The sequence below is a fragment of the Salmo salar genome, chromosome 15 (assembly GCF_965601325.2).
Source record: "Salmo salar chromosome 15, fSalSal1, whole genome shotgun sequence".
NCBI classification, from domain to species: domain Eukaryota; kingdom Metazoa; phylum Chordata; class Actinopteri; order Salmoniformes; family Salmonidae; genus Salmo; species Salmo salar.
The window spans coordinates 115,410,294-115,418,443 of NC_138305.1; positions in this window are offsets into that span (position 1 = coordinate 115,410,294).

The following is an 8,150-nucleotide window of genomic DNA, read 5'->3' on the forward strand; positions in this document are numbered from 1 at the left end:
TAAAATGGGCACAAAATTTTAACGGCCTCCTACTCAAACTCAGAAGCTAGGATATGCATATAATTAATATTGTGGATAGAAAACACCCTAAAGGTTCTAAAACTGTTTGAATGGTGTCTGTGAGTATAACAGAACTCATATGGCAGTCAAAACCCCGAGACAGATCGAAACAGGAAGTGGAATTCTGAATTGCGAACTCAACTTCATCACTTTGCCTATTAATCACACCGTGAGCTATGGTTCATTGAGCACTTCCTATTGCTTCCACTAGATGTCCCCAGTCTTTACAAAGTGGTTTGAGTCTCCTACTGTTAAAACTGAATGAATGAGACGCTGTGGAACGTGGTCACACGGAGAGGGCCATCACCATTATGACGCCGACGCCCCTAGTTACCCTCCCCTTTCGAAACGTTTTGAAACACAATGCAATCGTCCCCCTCGAATCTTATTGGCTATCTTGTTGAAAAACGCCCTGAAGATTTATGTTATACAACGTTTGACATGTTTGAACGAACCTAAATGGGAAAAAAATTCATTTTCTCGAAATGGCTGTCCCGTGGCCGACGGAAGTTTTGGAGCAGCCTTCAGACGCGCTAACAAGAACAAGCTCTTGGAACATAAAGGAGTATTTTTTTCGAACAAAAATACATTTGTTGTGGACCTGGGATTCCTGGAAGTGCTTTCTGATGAAGACAACCAAAGGTAAGGAATTATTGACAATAGTATACAAGACTAGATGTGATATGCGATTGTTCCAAGATGGCGCTGACCTGTAACGTTAGCCTATTTTTCAGAGTATCGCATCCCCTTTCATCGCAAAGTATGATTACCCAGTAAAGTTAATTTTAAATCTGGCATTACAGGTGCTTTCAAGAGATATTCATCTATAAATCTTAGAATGACAATATTACATTTTAAAAATGTTTTCGAATAGTAGCTCTGTTTCATCGGATGCATTTGAGGGAAAATAGTCAACGTTACGCACCGATGTAAAATGCTGTTTTTATATATAAATATGAACTTTATCAAACAAAAGAATGCATGTATTGTGTAACATGATGTCCTAGGTGTGTCATCTGATGAAGATTGTCAAAGGTTAGTGCTGCATTTAGCTGTTTTTTGGTTATTTGTGATGCATGTGGTTGGTCGGAAAATGGCTAAGTGGCTACTTTTACGATATACTCCTCTAACATAATCTAATGTTTTGCTTTTGCTGTAAAGCCTTTTTGAAATCGGACAACGTGGTTTGATTCAGGAGAGTTGTATCTATAAAACGATATAATTTGATTTGTGTGTTTTTTTTTAATTATTAAATTTTGTTATGCTAATGGCGATATGATTTTTCGCTGGATGTCGAGCCGCACAGGGGTTAAACCATCCACCACTGCGACCTGTATGCTCTAGTCGGCTGGCCCTCGCTACATATTCGTTGCCAGACCCACTGGCTCCAGGTCATCTATAAGACTATGCTCCACCTTATCTCAGTTCACTGGTCACAATAACAACACCCACCCGTAGCACGCGCTCCAGCAGGTATATCTCACTGGTCATCCCCGAAGCCAACACCTCATTTTGCCGCCTTTCCTTCCAGTTCTCTGCTGCCAGTGACTGGAACGAATTGCAAAAATCGCTGAAGTTGGAGACTTTTATTTCCCTCACCAACTTTAAACATCAGCTATCTGAGCAGCTAACCGATCGCTGCAGCTGTACATAGCCCATCTGTACATTGCCCACCCTATCTACCTACCTCATCCCCTTACTGTTTTTATTTTATTTACTTTTCTGCTCTTTTTGCACACCAGTATCTCAACATGCACATCTTCATATGCTCATTTATCACTCCAGTGTTAATCTGCTAAATTGTAATTATTTGCTCCTATGGCCTATTTATTGCCTACCTCCTCGTGCCTTTTGCACACACTGTATATAGACTTTCTTTTTTCTACTGTATCATTTACTTGTTTATTATGTTATTGGCTTGTTTATTTACTCCATGTGTAACCCTGTGTTGTTGTCTGTGTCACACTGCTTTGCTTTATCTTGGCCAGGTCGCAGTTGTAAATGAGAAGTTGTTCTCAACTTGCCTACCTGGTTAAATAAAGGTGAAATAAATAAAAAATAATACTTTCTAAATACCAGGCTCCTCAGGATACATCTTTATGGAGCCAGGGTTATAATTTAAAGGTGCCGATTAGGGTTAGGATGGTTAGTGTCAAGGTTAGAATTAGGCTCTCATACTTTTCATTCAGGCCTGTGGGATTCCTGATATCCACTTTTTGAGTCCCAGGGGGTTAGGCTTGGGGTTAAGGTTAGGTTTGAGGCTTGAGTTCAAATTAGAGTTGGAATCGGGGTCAAGGTTCAGGGTTAGGGATTGAAGTGGGGTTAAGGTTAGGATTGTGGTTGGGGTTAGGACTGAGGTTATGATCAGGGTTGAAGTTAGGTTTAGGATTGGGGTTAAGGTTAAAGCTAGGGTTGGGATTGCTCCAGTTTAAGGTGAGGTTAAGGTTAGGGTTCAGGTTAGGATTAAGGTTAGGTTTGGGGTTAAGGTTAGAGCTAGGGTTGGGATTGCTCCAGTTAAATGTGAGGTTAAGGTTAGAGTTCAGGTTAAGGTCAGGGTTCGGGTTAGGATTAAGGTTACAATCAAGGTTAAGGTTCGGTTTAAGATTAGGGTTAGATTTGAGGCTGAGGTTAGGGTTAAGGTTATGATCAAGGTTAAGGTTAGGTTTAGGGTTAAGGTTAGAGCTAGGATTGGGATTGCTCCGGTTAAGGTTGAGGTTCAGGTTAAGGTCAGGGTTAGGATTAAGGTTATAGTCAAGGTTTTAGATTAGGGTTGAGGTTATAGTTAGAGTAAACTGGGGTTAGGATAGTTCAGGTTAGTGTTCAGATCAGGGTTAGAAAAGTTTAGGTCTCTAATACTTTTCATTGAGGCCTGTAGGATTACAAGTACCCAATTTGTTTATCCAACACCGCTCCTTGATCTGTGTGTGTTTTAGCGACCACCCCTGGTTAGATTCCAACCCTACTATTCTTTACTGAGCTACTGGATGAGATCTAAAGTGGATGTATAGTGTGGTTTTAACTGACTCCTTACTTATATGATAGAGATGTTGTTTGAGTCTGGCTTCCAAGGAGTTCCTAGTTTCTCCAATATACAATTTTCCACATTGTAGACATTCAATTCCATATACAATGTTGGTGGTCTTCAGTTGAAATACCTCCCATACTGGGGCCCCTAGACCCGACCATTTATTCTGAATGTATTTTACTTGTCTAAAATGTGATCCACTCCGCCCCGGCTTCTCCCTGAAACCAGAGTGTCTCCAACTTGCCTATCACTCCTGCAATATGTCTGAAGGTTGCTCCCGGAAAACTATCTATCTGTGTATTAGTGTCAGTAAAACTAGAAATGCGTGCAAGGTTGGAATCCCCAATAAAAACCACGGGCTTTTTAATCTCAATCCTCCAATCATTTATTTTCCTTTCAGTTCTGGAATGACATGTGGGATAAAATAGTTTTTCCCTTTTTACAGGTTCCAGTATTGGTTCTGTTCCAGAACCCGTTTCTTTTACATTATCCATTGCTACCTTACCCTGATGGTCATCTTGCTGTGAACCTGTAGTAGAATTGGATAAAACCATGTCATCAATCAAAACAGCCACATTATTCAATGGTAGTTTTAGACCATTTCCGTTATTCACAGTAATCTCCAACGCCTCTGCTGTTAAGAGTAAATTCGGGGCCCCTCTACCTGGGAGGGTCAAGGCTGGGACTTTAGGCTGGGCCAAATTGTTTCTTGGTCGCTGAGTTTGGGGATTCGGTATCCCCGTGCTCTTCCTGGTTGTTGGGGTAAGTCTGAAGCTAGTCCCGCCATTCTTTGCAGGGCCTAATTCCCGAGGGGTGAGACAGGTTTCCCACAAGAGGGGAGATAGTTGGTTAGTAGGTGAGCTCGTCGAAGGAACCACTCTGCAAGGAGAAGTAGACCCAACATGAACTTCTACCTGCACCTCCCTTCTCTGTGTACCCACAGCAAACCCTGTGGTATTGCTGTTGGTAGTCTGGATATGGTTTATCCGTTTATCTACAGGATTACTGAAGGCCTGTTTATTAACCATATTGTCCCTTACCGAAGTGTCACTCTGGCCCCCTGGGATATTCCTGCCTATTCCAGAGTCCCTGTGGGCCTGGGCTCCCATTGAGACCCTACCAGTCGGTGACTTGCTGGTCACCGCAGCCGCATAACTGGAACGGGCCTGATGAGAAGTTATCAGTTTAGTAGAGGCCGGTGGGTCAATTGGTTTTTGCAGCATGTTTTTTAAGGTACTTACCGTAATTTCCGGACTATTAAGCACACCTGAATATAAGCTGCACCCACTGAATTAAAAAAAATATATTTTGAAAATAAATAAACAGCACATGTCTATAAGCCGCGTGTGCCTACCGGTACATTGAAACAAATGAACTTTACACAGGCTTTAACGAAACACGGCTTGTATCAAAAATAAACAGGCTTTAACGAAGCATGGTGTCACAAATAATGTCGTTGTGTTGAAGGGAGGACCAATACGCAGCGGGAATGTGGATACTCATCTTTTTTTAATAAAACACGAGCAAAGCATCCACAGGAAAAAACAATAAACAATACTCACGACACGAACAGTGTGGCAGGCTAAACAAAAGCAGTGCTCACAAACAACTACCCACAACCACAAAGAAAAACACACACCTGTTTATAGGACTCCCAATCAGAGGAAACACCTGCCTCCAATTCAGAGTCCAGCACCCAACCTACACATAGAAAACCTTCCTAGAACCTACACACAACACAAACCCTCTGCCACGTCCTGACCAAAACGAATACAATTACTCCCTCTGCTGGTCAGGACGTGACACATGGCTTGTAACAAAAATAAATAGGCTTTAACGAAGCATGGCTTGTAACAAAAATAAAACATTTGCAGTAAACAGTAGCCTACCAAGAAAGTCATTGGTCACCATCTTCCTTCTCCTGTGCACTGAAACCACTGAAGTCATCTTCGGTGTCGTAGTTGAATAGCCTCAGAATTGCTTCATCCGATATTGGATCGTTTTCATTGTCGCTCTCGTCACTTTCATCCGGAGGCAAATCCCCCGCTGAGCCCTCTTCAACATGCAGCAGTCCAGCCTTTCGAAACCCGTTGATGATAGTGGATTTTTTGACAATGCTCCACGCTGTCAGGACCCACTGGCAGACTTGACCATAAGTTGCTCTTCGCATGCGGCCTGTTTTAGTGAAGGATTTCTCCCCACTTGTCATCCAAGCCTCCCGCTGAACACGGAGCGCCACCTTAATTGCACGATTTACACTGATGTCGAGTGGCTGCAAATACTTTGTTGTGCCCCCAGGATTCAGGGTGACAAAATGACTACCGTAATCAGAATGATGGGAAGTTTGAGAGCGCTCGATTTAATCTAAACAGTAAACAAAAAAGATGTTTGACCTTAACCCGTTCGGCAATTTCATTGGTGTAATGAAAGCTTCATGCCGCCAAAAAACTGAGCACGTCACAGAATGTGTTTAAAAAAATAAATAAATTGAAAGCGGGAAAAATCCATATATTAGCCGCGTCATTGTTTAAGCCGCGATGTTCAAAGCCTGGGGAAAAAGTTGAGGCTTATAGTCCGGAAATTACGGTACTGAAGAAGATGTAAATTTGTGTTTGTATCTTGCCTTTGCCCACATCACCGCCTTATCTAGAGCTTCTTGATTGTAAGTTGAGGTATTCTGAATGCATAAGGCAATTACCCCATCATAATGCTCCCTCAAGATATGCATATTATTCTCCATCCACCTACTGGTATTAAGTTTTACCTTTGCCAGGGTCTGTTGGTTAGGCGAGGAGGGTTTAATATAAGGCCGACAATTTGTTCACCTGTCTTACCATCCCTGCTGGAAAAGAATGATTAACTGCAGAGTTATCTAACATTTCTGAGTGATGAATTGCTTGTAGAGCCTTGAAATATCCCTTTGTGCAGGTTATATCTTGCAAAGAAGGAACCTTCCTAATTTCTCCAGTAGACTCACCCTGATCATTTAAAATAACTAGAGCCTGGAAACGGTTATGTAGTGGCACTGCCATGGCAAAGGTTCAAAACCAGGAACCCTTGCTGGAAATCCCAACTAAAAGAAGGGATCATATAAAGGTTAAAATCCCCCCCACAATATATAATTGGAACCAATCAACCCCAAAAAATATATATACACACACCAAAGACAAAAAGAAATCATTGTCTGTTGCCATCTGGTGGTTACCCCAGAAATGGCAATTACATTTACATTTTAGTCATTTAGCAGACACTCTTATCCAGAGCAACTTACAGTAGTGAATGCATACATTTCATTTCATGCATTTTTTGTACTGCCCCCCCGTGGGAATCGAACACACAACCCTGGCGTTGCACACACCATGCTGGCGTTGCAAACACCATGTTCTACCAACTGAGCCACAGGGAAGACCATTTAAGCCTCATACTGACCTCAGCCCCTCAAAAAAAAGGAGGAGAGGGAGGAAGGAGAATGTATACAAAAAAGCAATCCGTAGGAAATTCCCACTGTAGGTTAGGTTGTTACTCCATAAAAACACACAAAGGTGAGAAAAAAACTCCCCACTCAAGTAGGAGAAAAACACTCCATTCAAAAGTGATCACTCCTTTATGGTTCAATTCTGATAGTGGTTCAGCTTCAAGTCACTCCAAATCTTCATGTGTACACAGTGATTTTGGGAGTACTCACCAACCCAGAAAAAATTGATATCTCATACGGAAAAGAGCTCTTCCATACCATCCCCACCAAGTCTCCAAAGGTCCATGTGCTTGTCTTTGTTTGCAGGAAAAATGGTGTCCTTTTGGAATAGTGAGATAGAGTAATCCTCTTCTGATTCACATAGTCCAAACCTTTTTGTTCGAGGGTAAAAAGATAAAAGGAGTATTGTTTAAAATTTAGGAAGAAAAAATTCCTGACGTTTCGCACAATTCGTGCTTCTTCAGAGGAAAATAGACAGAAAATGAGAAGAGGCCAGCCCATATAGTATGAGAACGAGTGAGGGGAGGGGTTAAGCTACTAAGCCTGACCTTCCATTGGTGGACTATTATGTCCATCCTATATCCTCCAACACACCTGTCCTTAATTGTACAAATTTCCCATCGTTTTTTCACATTCCTTGTATAAACCAATCTACAGGAAGGGAAAATGTGGTTTTGTTATAACATCATGCCACACTACACTACACACTACCTCTAAAGAAATTCCAAATAAATAAATCAAAAGAAAACAGGGCCTAAACACACAAAACAAAAAAGAAAAAATATAAGAAAACAACTTTAATAAAACAAAAATCATTTACATATTTACAAGGTTCCAATTATAGTATAGAAGTGCTCCTGATATATGAGATTCAAGTTTCTCTGGGTAAAAGTATCTAATTAGGAGCAGGAGAACAGGGCTCTGGCGGGTTAGGTTTAAGAGAAAATTTCCCTTCAGGAGGACCAAATACACAGGCACATGTTCTCTAATTCTATTTCTCCTATCGATACATCATTATTCTACAGGAAATTAGGAGATATACCCCAAAGGAAGGGGTTATGGTTTATACCTGAAAAAGGACAGATAAAAGTAACATTTTCCTCTAAGAGGATAAACACCCTGACAGTACACCAACACATACTTTCTAATTACCAGGCTCCTCAGGATACATCTTTATGGAGCCAGGGTTATAATTTAAGCTGCCGATTAGGGTTAGGATGGTTAGTGTCAAGGTTAGAATTAGGCTCTCATACTTTTCATTCAGGCCTGTGGGATTCCTGATATCCACTTTTTGAGTCCCAGGGGGTTAGGCTTGGGGTTAAGGTTAGGTTTGAGTTCAAATTAGGGTTAGGGGTTATGGTTAGGGTTGTTAGGGGGGTTAGGGTTAGGTTAGGGCTAGGAGTTAGGGTTAGGGGTTAGGGTAGGGTCTCTGGCCCCCTCCCAGTTAGGGGGAGTGATGAGCTCTACAGCAGTCTCACAAGTCAATCGCTGGTTGAAAACTGTGTTCTGCCCCTCCCAAAAGATAGAATTTGTAGATAATTGGCCCTCTTTCTGGGACTCACCCACAAACAGGACCAAGCCTGGCCTGTT